General features: G+C 43.8%; 1 pseudogene; it reads right to left on the bottom strand.

Annotated features, from left to right (window-relative positions):
- LOC103210295 overlaps window positions 1-9,872 on the bottom strand; it is a 55,716-nt pseudogene extending 45,844 nt beyond the window's left edge.
- Window positions 9,873-10,110: the final 238 nt, after the last annotated feature.

Here is a 10,110-nt window from a genome sequence, read left to right on the forward strand (position 1 = left end):
TAAAAAAAAAAAAAAAAAGAAGAAGAAGTAAAAATGGCCAGACTTGTTTTTTTGTACTTTGGTCATATTATCAAAATGGACCAATCCCTAGTGAAGGATGTCATGCATGGGACCTGTGATAGTTGGAGCTGTGTGTCAACTTGGCTGGACCACAATTCTGTGTGGTTTAAGCAGTTGTGATGTGGCTTGTTCCCATGATGAGTTCAGATGTATGTGTTTTGAGCAGCCAATCCATTGAAAGGGAGTTTCCCTAGGGGTGTAGCCTGCTTCCAATATATTTATGGACATCCTGGGAAAAGAGACATTCTTCTGTGGATTGGGATCCTGTTGTGCTGCCTACAACTGTCCGCGAGCAAAAAATCCACCATTTGGCTTGGAGATCTTGGATTTCACATTTGTTGGAGTCAACAGCCAGTATACTGCCTGCCAACCTTGAGCTTGTCAGCCCCTGCAGCTGAGTCGGGAAAAGCCTCCAGCTTGATGTTTGATCCAAAAACTTGGGACTTGCCAGCTTCATAACTGTGTGAGTCATTTTCCTAAGATAAATTTCTCTTTCTTTATATGTATATATAAGCTTTACTGGTTTTGCTTCTCTAGAGAACCCAGCCTAACACATTTGGTACTGAGAGTGGGGTGGTTCCAGAGAGACAAAATAATAAGGATGGGCTTTCTAAATTGATTCTAACCAATTCTGTTTTGGTTCTCCAATTTGATTAATCATAAAGGCACTGGTGACTCTGCCTCCATTAGTAAAGAGGGCCCTGCTAATCCGTGGCATGAAGTGACAACATTAATATGCAAAATAGCAACACCAATAGATCAAGTATTTTTGAGAAGTGAGGCTCTGGGTGATCACATATTTGATACTTTTCTGCAAATTTGTGAGCATGAGGAGTATAAGGAAGCTGGTTGGTTGGTCCTACTTATGCTAGACAAAGTGGTAAAAGAGCGAGATAAGTTCAGGGCTGCTGAGTCACAGTTCAAGTGCTGCATAAAAGACCTCAGTGTTTCCAGTTGTACTCTGAAAGAAAGCATTACTTCTAGTAACAGAGCTGATATTGCCGAAAACCAAATGCCGAGTCTTATTGTAAGGGTGGCTGAATTATAATGCCAATGGAATTGCCAACCCAGAATGGTGTCTGAAGTTAAAGTGAGGGTATTGATTGGGATGAAATGGGATCCTGAAACCTGGAATGGGGACATATGGACAGATAGTCAGTAAGATGAGGATATGGAGCCTGTAAATTCTGTTGAATCCCTCCCATCTGAAGGAATTACTATAAAACCATTATCCCTTCAACCTCGGTTTGATGGGATTAACCCAACTGTTCCTGCTGGGTCATTGATTGAGGTATTTGCCATGGAAGACATAGATGAATGTTCTCAGGAACTTCCCCAACCACCCATTGTTGCTGCTAGACCTATAACTAAATTTAACTCCAAGTGAGCTCCAAAAGGTGAAATACAAAGTGTGACTGAAAAGGTGGTACACTACACCTAAAAGAGACCTACTTGATTTTGCTAACATGTACAGACAGAAACCTGGAAAATATATATATATGGGAATGACTACTGAGGGTGTGGGATAATGGTGCAAGGAATGTAGCATTGGATCAGTCTGAGTTTATTGATTTAGGGCCACCAAGTATGGATCCTTCATTCAGTGTTTCAGCTTGAGAGGTTAGGAAAGGATCTAATTGTTTATTTGGTTGGTTTACTGAAGCATGGATTATGTGGTGGCCTACCTTAAGTCAAGTTGAAGTACCAGACCTGCCTTGGTATGATGTAGAAGAAGGTATCCAGAGGCTTAGGGAAATTGACATGTTAGAATGGATTTATCAGGTTAGACCCCTAGAGCCAGAAATGGAGAGTCCAGAGGACACGCCTTTCACCAGTATGGTGAGTAATAAATTTGTGGAGGGAGCCCCAGCATCCTTGTGATTGCTATTTTATGTAAGCTGGATTTCACAGTGGGAACTGCACTAATTGAACTAAGACACTTAACTATGATGGGGCTGATTAGACCCTGTGGTAGTAAGGGCCAAGTGGCAGCAGTTAATTGACAAAGGCAAGGTGGGCATGGTTATCATAATGGACAGCAGAGTCAAAACAGTAATCAGAATACTCTGACTCATGTGGAATTATGGCATTGGCTACTTAGGCATGGTGTTCCCAGGAGTGAAATACATGGCAAAGCTACTAAATATTTACTTGATCTGTACAGACAGAAGAATTGTAGGTCACATGAACAGCAGCCTAGACTGAATCACCAGAATAGAGTCACAGCCTCTCAATCAATTCCCAGACTTGAGTCAGTTTACAGACCCACAACCCTTTGAATGAAGGGAGGCCAGGTCCCCTTGAGGGAGGATCCCACTATATTGCCAAAAATGTACAGTGTTAATCTTTCTCCCAGCCTTCCCAAAGGGATCTGAAGCCTTTTACAATCCTTTTCAAGGATTACTGGACACTGGCTCTGAACTGGCACTAATTCCAGGAGACCCAAAGCATCATTGTGGCCCACCAGTCAGAGTGGGGGCATATGGAGGTCAAGTTATTGATGGAGTCTTAGCTGAGATGTGTCTCACACTGGATCCAGTGTGTCTCTGAATCCATCCTGTAGTGATTTCCCCAGTTCCGGAATGTGCAACTGGAATAGATATACTGAGCAATTGGCAAAATTCCCACATTGGATCCCTGACTTGTGAAGTAAGGGCTATTAGGGTAGGAAAAACCAAGTGGAAGCCATTAGAACTGCCTCTACCTACAAAAATAGTAAACCAAAAGCAATACCGCATCCCTGGAGGAGTTTCAGAGATTACTGCCACCATGAAGGACTTGAAGGATACAGGGGTGGTGATTCCCACCACATCCCCATTTAATTCACCTATTTGGCCTGTGCAAAAAACAGATGGATCTTGGAGAATGACAGTAGATTATCATAAACTTAATCAGGTGCTGACTCCAATTGCAGCTGCTGTTCCTGATGTGGTTTCATTGCTTGAGCAAATTAGCACATCTTCTGGTATTTGGTATACAGCTGTTGATATGGCCAATGCCTCAATACCAACTTCAAAGGACCATCAGAAGCAGTTTGCCTTTGGCTGCCAAGACCTACAATATATTTATACAGTGCTTCCTCAAGCATATATCAACTCCCCAGCACCATGTCATAATTTAGTTCGTAGGGACCTTGGTTGCCTTTCCCTTCCACAAGACATCACACTGGTCCATTATATTGATCACATTATGCTTATTGCATCTAGTATCGATCACTCTAGACTTATTGGTGATGCTAGAGGGTGGGAAATTAACCCAACAAGAATTCAGGCACTTTCCACCTCAGTGAAATTTCTAGGTGTCCAATGGTGTGGGGCATGTCAAGATATTCCTACAAAAGTGAAGGATAAGTTATTGTATCTGGCTTCCCCCACAATGAAAAAGGAGGCACAATGTCTGGTGGGCCTCTTTGGATTTTGGAGGCAACATGTCCCTCATTTGGGTGTGTTGCTTCAGCCTATTTATCAAGTGACTCACAAAGCTGCTAGTTTTGAATGGGGCCCAGAGAAACAGAAGGCCCTGCAACAGATTCAGGCTGCCAAGCAGGCTGCTCTGCCACTTGGGGCTTATGATCTGGCTGATCCAATGGTGCTTGAAATGTCTGTAGAAGATAGAGATGCTGTATGGAGTCATTGGCAGGTACCTATTGCTGAATCCCAACACAGACCCTTGGGATTTTGGAGCCAAGCCCTGCCATCCTCTGCAGATGACTACTCTCCTTTTGAGAAACAGATTTTGGCTTGTTACTGGGCTTTAGTAGAGACTGAACCATGGGCCACCAAGTCACCATGAGGCCTGAGCTGCCCATCAAGAACTTGGTATTGTCTGAGCCACAGAGTCATAAAGTTGGACGTGCACAGCAGCACTCCATCATTAAATAGAAGTGATATATCAGAGACCGGGCTCGAGCAGGACCTGAAGGCACAAATAAGTTGCATGAGGAAGTGGTCCAAATGGTCTACACTCCAGTCACATTACCTTCTGTCTCCCAGTCTGCACCTATGGCCTTATGGGGAGTTCCTTATGATCAGTTGACTGAGGAAGATAAAACTTGTGCCTGGTTTACAGATGGTTCTGCGCAATGTGCAGGTACCACTCAAAAGTGGACAGCCCCTCAACCTTGGGGTCCAGTTCTGCCTCCTGCTCCCAGCCCATTGGAGCTAGAGGCATTTCTTCATTCAAACAGCTGCTGGCTGCTGAGGCTGACAAGCCCAAGGTTCACAAGTAAAAAGGCACAGTCCCAATGTTACCAAACCACATGGCAGGCCATTCATTGAAGTCCATTGTAAGTCCCAAGGTCGGCAGAGCATGGCAGGCTGCTAAAAAAATGACACGGCTACACGCAGGGTTCAAGCATGCCATAAGCTAGAGACCATTCCCAAGGCTTCTGCTTATGTACATGAAGCAGACCACATTTCCTAAGGCAGCTACTCAGCTGCTTGTGGTAGATCCCACCATGGAGTTGAATACTAGTCTTGTCATGGGCAATAACTACCACCAGCTCCCCAGCCACTCAACCAGGTCCAGGCAAGTTGACACACAAATATAACCACCACAATTGGCATTACCATATTATCTGGTATGATAGACCCTGATTACCAAAATCGGATTGACATTACATAATGGAGGTAAAGAAGACTATGTCTGGAATACAGGATATTCTTTAAGACATCTCTTAGTACTACCATGCCCTGTGATTAAAGTCAATGGAAAATTAAAGCAACCCAATTCTGATATGACTACTAATGGCCCAGACTCTTCAGGAATGGAGGTTTGGGCAAGGGAAATATGGAATGAGTGGTAGAAGAAGGTAGTTCTGAATATCAGCTATGACCACGTGACCAGCTGCAGAAACGAGGACTGTGTTTGTTATATTCCTTCATTGTATATGTGCATCAAATATATTTGTTTCCTTCTGTTATGAACTGTGATGTGTAAACAAGCTTAATGTGTTTCACTTGTACACATCTTAGTGTATCAAGTTACATGCAAATATGACTTTATAATTGTCCTTAGAGGTTATATATGGTTAAGAAGATGTGTACAACTTCCAAGTTGACAAGGAGTGCACTGTGATAGTTGGAGTTGTGTGTCAACTTGGCTGAACCACAATTCTATGTGGTTTAAGCAGTTTTGATGGGGGTTACTCCCATGATGGGATCAGATGTATATGTTTTGAGCAGCCAAATGGTAGAAAGGGAGTTTCCCTAGGGGTGTGGCCTGCTTCCAATCTATTTATGGACATCCTGGGAAAAGAGGCACTCTTCTGTGAATCAGGATCCTGTTGTCCTGCCTGCAACTGTCTGGGAGCAAACAATCCACCATTCGGCCTGGAGATCTTGGATTTCTCACTCATTGGAGTCAATAGCTGGTATACTGCCTGCCAACCTTCCGCTTGTTAGCCCCTGAAGCTTTATGAGTCAGGAAAAGCTTCCAGCTTGACATTTGATCCAAGAGCTTGGGACTTGCCAACTTCTGTAAGTGTGTGAGCCATTTTCCTAAGAGAAATTTCTCTTTCTCTATATGTATACATAAACTTTACTGGTTTTGCTTCTCTAGAGAACCCAGCCTAACACAGGACTGTAGAGGGTCAACAAAAAAAGAAGTCTCTCAACAAGATGAATTGGCACAGTGGCTATAACAAGGGGCACAAGCATGGCAACGATTGTGAGCATGGCACAGGACCAGGCAATGTTTCAATATGGTGTTGTACATCAGGTCACTGTGAGTTGAAACTGACTCAATGGCACCTAGCAAAACCAGCAGGTAAAGCACCTTACACAGTGCTATTGCCATTAATTTGAGCCCAGAGGACTATCACACCCATCTGGCAGATGTTGGAGCATATCAAATGCTCTTTGACAAAGAAAATCAAATTAACCAAAATGCTGCTTATCAAGGAAAACTAAGTAATATTTCTCATTGGAGTATATTTTGGGTATGAGGATGTCTTTCTCAACTGGATACAACTAAAAGCCCTGAGAGTTTCTGCCAAAGACCACCTTTCTCCATCCTTCCCAGCTGCTCTTCCATCCTGCAAACAAACAATTGCCACTGAGTCAATTCCAACTCATAGTGATCCTGTAAGACAGAGTAGAACTGCCACACAGGGTTTTCATGGCAGTAAGCTTTATGGAAATAGATTGCCAGGTCTTTCTCCCACCTCGAGTTGCGGGGGGGGGGGTTTCAAGCTGCCAACTTGGAGTTTAGCAGTTAAGCACTTAACTATTGCATTACGAGGGCCTCTGGGGCTGGCAGCAGGATCAGGATCTTACAGCCACCAGTAGGGAGATGCTTCCATCATTCCTCATTCATGGTCTTCACTTTCTCTTAGAGGGTGAGAGTCCTCACACTATTGATCTGAGGCCATTTCTACTTAGGCCAAGACTCACAGGTCCTTGAGAACTCTGAACAGTGTAAGTCAGCGGAGGCTCAGCCTGACAGCTCTGCCCGGCATGTTGGAGCACCCCGTCCTCACTGATGGGAGTCCTCATCTTGACTCCTTGACTCCTGTCACCTGGATTAAGGGAATCCTGGGAAATCACATCCCTGCAAACCCTTGAGCAGTTTCCCTACTGCTCACTTTGCAGAGAACAGTGGCTGTGCCAGAGTAATGTGGGCTGGGGACGCTATAGCACAAGACAGGTGGTGGCTGACTAGTAAACACACACTGATCTATTCTTTCACTCCCTCTGTCAGACCTTGCATCTGCTCATCTTCTGTCCTAAAAGGTTCCTTTGTACAGGAAAGGAGCCATCCCAGAAGAATTTGTAAGCATCAAATGATTTGAAGTTATCTGACATTGCACATGTACATGATGATAATGCCTCCAAATTATCTTCCTTACTTACTCATTTGATTGCTTATGCTCATTGATATGGCTCTGTATTCCAATCCAGTACACTGGCACACAATTTCTCTTTTCATCCCTAGATACATTTTGTGGAAGTGAGCTATAAAGTGAATTAAGAGAGACAAGATCTACCACAGGCTGTAAGAGTGGAACACTGTGGGCTCCAGACAGATTCAGATCAGGGGTCTAGTATACCCCTGTCACTCAGAGCTGTGAAAATGCAAAAATTGGAAATTCTTCATTGACAAAATAACTCTGAGAACCCTAGCCTGTAGAACAGTTGGAATGTCTGTAATACATGAAAAGTACCTGGTAGAGTGCCTGGGATGTTTTGGGTCCTTAATGAATGGAAGTTATTACTGTGATAGTATTGGTCGCAGTTGATACCACTCACCTCTCTGAGAGTTTTTATTTTTTTCCTTTAAATCCAGGATGTGTGAGAGAATATGCAGTGCTTCAGAAAAAAGAAAATTATATGAGCCAAAATTCTGCTTAGGAAGGAAAAGTAGGTAGTATTTGGCATTGTTGTTGTTATTGTTATGTGCTGTTGAATTGGACTCAACTCATAGTGACCCCTCCTTGGGTTTCCGAAGCAGTATCACTATGGAAGTAGATTGCCAACCTTCCTTCCGAGGAGCGGCTGGTGGGTTTGAACCGCCAGTCTTCTGGTTAGCAGTCAAGCACCTTAAGCACTGTGCTACCAGAGCTCAAATTCCCCAGTTGGATCTAACACAAGGCTTCTAGGATTGCCAATGCCAACAATTCCTCCTCTCAGCTACCTTTCCATCTTACTCACCCCTAATTTTATTCATATCACTACCATCAAAAATCTGGTCTTCACTTTGACTTTGCCTCAGGACACTCAGGAAATTAGAAATCTAACATCCCTTGAATGGAGTGGGCTCTGGCTCCCTCAGCCCAAGACAAAAGGCTAGTACAGTGGCTTCTTCACACCTCACCTCAAGGAAGTATCACCCAGTTTCTCAGAAACTTCCTGGAAATGGCGTACATAAAACACCTAGTCAGTGCATGTGTTCAAGTGCACTGGGACAAGAGCACAGGACACTTCCCAGTCTGTCCCAGATTGGATTCCTCTCTGGTTTACCCACAATCCCAAAGTCTCTGTTAAGACCCAGTCTCCATTCCAGGTTTAATCTCCCACCATGATGGGAGTGTCTGCCCCTGTGCACCCCTATCACAGCCTCATTTAGTTGCCCCCACCTCACCCCTACCCCCACCCACTACTGTTCAGCACCCAATGCAGCCTAACTTTAAATGGCCTCCCCTTAGGCGCTTGGAATTTTCCAAAACCTCAAACTGCCCTGCATCAGGGCCTTTACACTGACTGCTCTCACCTAGACTTCCCTTTCTCACTCTTTTTCCCTTGTTATTTACCTCTTAAAGCACATCTCACTGATTTCTTTATCTGATAGCTGCTGTTCAACTGTAACATGTATGACCAGGGGATTGGACTTCTTTATTAAAGCATTTCCAGTAGCAGCTTGAAGCCCACCAAATATCAGATGCTTGGTTAAGATTGGAGGTATAAAATAAACAGTGAGAAGAATGTCTGATTTGTGACACTTTAATTTCTACAGCCTTGAATGAGCTCAGTAAATCCAGGTATATATCTTTTCATTTCCAAAAATAGATATTACAAGAAAATAAGCAAACTAAGATTTAACAAGATATACTGAAATGTTTTTCTTTTCTTCATCTCAAGTATTCTACTATGGGAATCATTCACATTTCCAAGAAAATCCCTATTCTGCCTTTTTTGGATTACAACATAAATTTCAGGATGTCCTATGTGTTTTTTATAATATCAAAACTCATACGTTAATGTATGAAAGCAACAATAAACAAGTGATTCATGACTTTCATAGACTAGATTATAAACCCAAGTGAATATTATACTATAAAAAATTGACTTTTAAAAATACCCCCCAACAAGAAAAATCTCAAAACTACCATGTAGATCAAGAACAAAAAGAAGACATGTATTTTGTTCCCTCCAGCCCTAATTCTCCTCCACTATTTGTTGTTGTTGATCTCCCTGTCATCTCTGACTCATAGCGGCCCCTCCTTGGGTTTCCCAGACAGTATCACTATGGAAGTAGATTGCCCAATCTTCTTTCCAAGGAGTGGCTGGTGGGTTTGAACTGCCAACCTTCTGGTTAGCAGTCAAGTGCTTTAGGCACTATGCCACCAGAGCTCCCCTCCGCTATTTAGAAGGGTGAAAGCACTTTCGAAAACAAAATGAAGAATCTGCCTCATTTCACTAGGGGTCAGAGGACCTGCTGGACTCATCCCTGAAATGGGCCCTGGCTGTGGTATTAGGACCATCCTTGGCTGTAAATCCCTATTCCTTATCTCTCCAAGTTTCTTCATACAGGGCTTGAAAGCCACTGGTTTCCATATCATTGACCTTGGCCAAAAATTCCAGTACTTTTGTTTTGTTGGCTTCAGCATGGGCTCTGGGACCCCAAAGGAATTCGTAGCGTGGAGGATCACTGTTGGGCACCTGCTAGTACTCCAGGTACTTTCCTGCACCAAATCTTTGGTGATGGGCTTCCTTGGATCCCCAAAGATTATGTCCCTCTTCCCCATAGATGCCCAAAGCATTCAGAAATTCCCAGATTTTCTCCTCAGTGACCTGGTTGCCATTCATGTAGATCAAGGCCAGGAGAGGCATCAAAAGTCCATTCCTGGGAGAAGCCCTGGCATCAAACAGAGTCTCTTCCTGGCTGATTTCCAAATTGCTGACAATGTCATAGAATTGACCCTTGGAGTCAACTTCCTCCAGGTTGAAGCCAAATACCACCTCAATGTGCTTACAGGCTCTCCTCAGGATCTCTGGGAATTGCCCCTTGAACTTTTTGTTGATGATCTTCATCATTTCTGCCTGGGAAATGGGCTCTTTGGTTTTATACTTCTCCAGCAGAAACTCTAACAACATAAACACACTCCTGCAGAGAGGATCTCTTTGTGATTTCTCAGTGGGGGGTGGAGCCACAGAGAAAATTGGACTTCCCTCCTCTTGGCCCTCTGCACCTTCAGCAGCAGTTGTGCAGGACACACCATCAGTATCAGTGGTAGTGGATGGGACTCTAGCAGGGTCTGGGAAAAGCTAGCAGCTGAGGAGTTCTGGGGAGAACTCCCAAAAGGAGGAGAAAATGAGTGGGGAGATACTTCCT

Source organism: Orycteropus afer, unplaced genomic scaffold (genome assembly GCF_000298275.1).
Source record: "Orycteropus afer afer isolate SDZICR_OR568_19922 unplaced genomic scaffold, OryAfe1.0 scaffold00583, whole genome shotgun sequence".
Classification (NCBI taxonomy): domain Eukaryota; kingdom Metazoa; phylum Chordata; class Mammalia; order Tubulidentata; family Orycteropodidae; genus Orycteropus; species Orycteropus afer.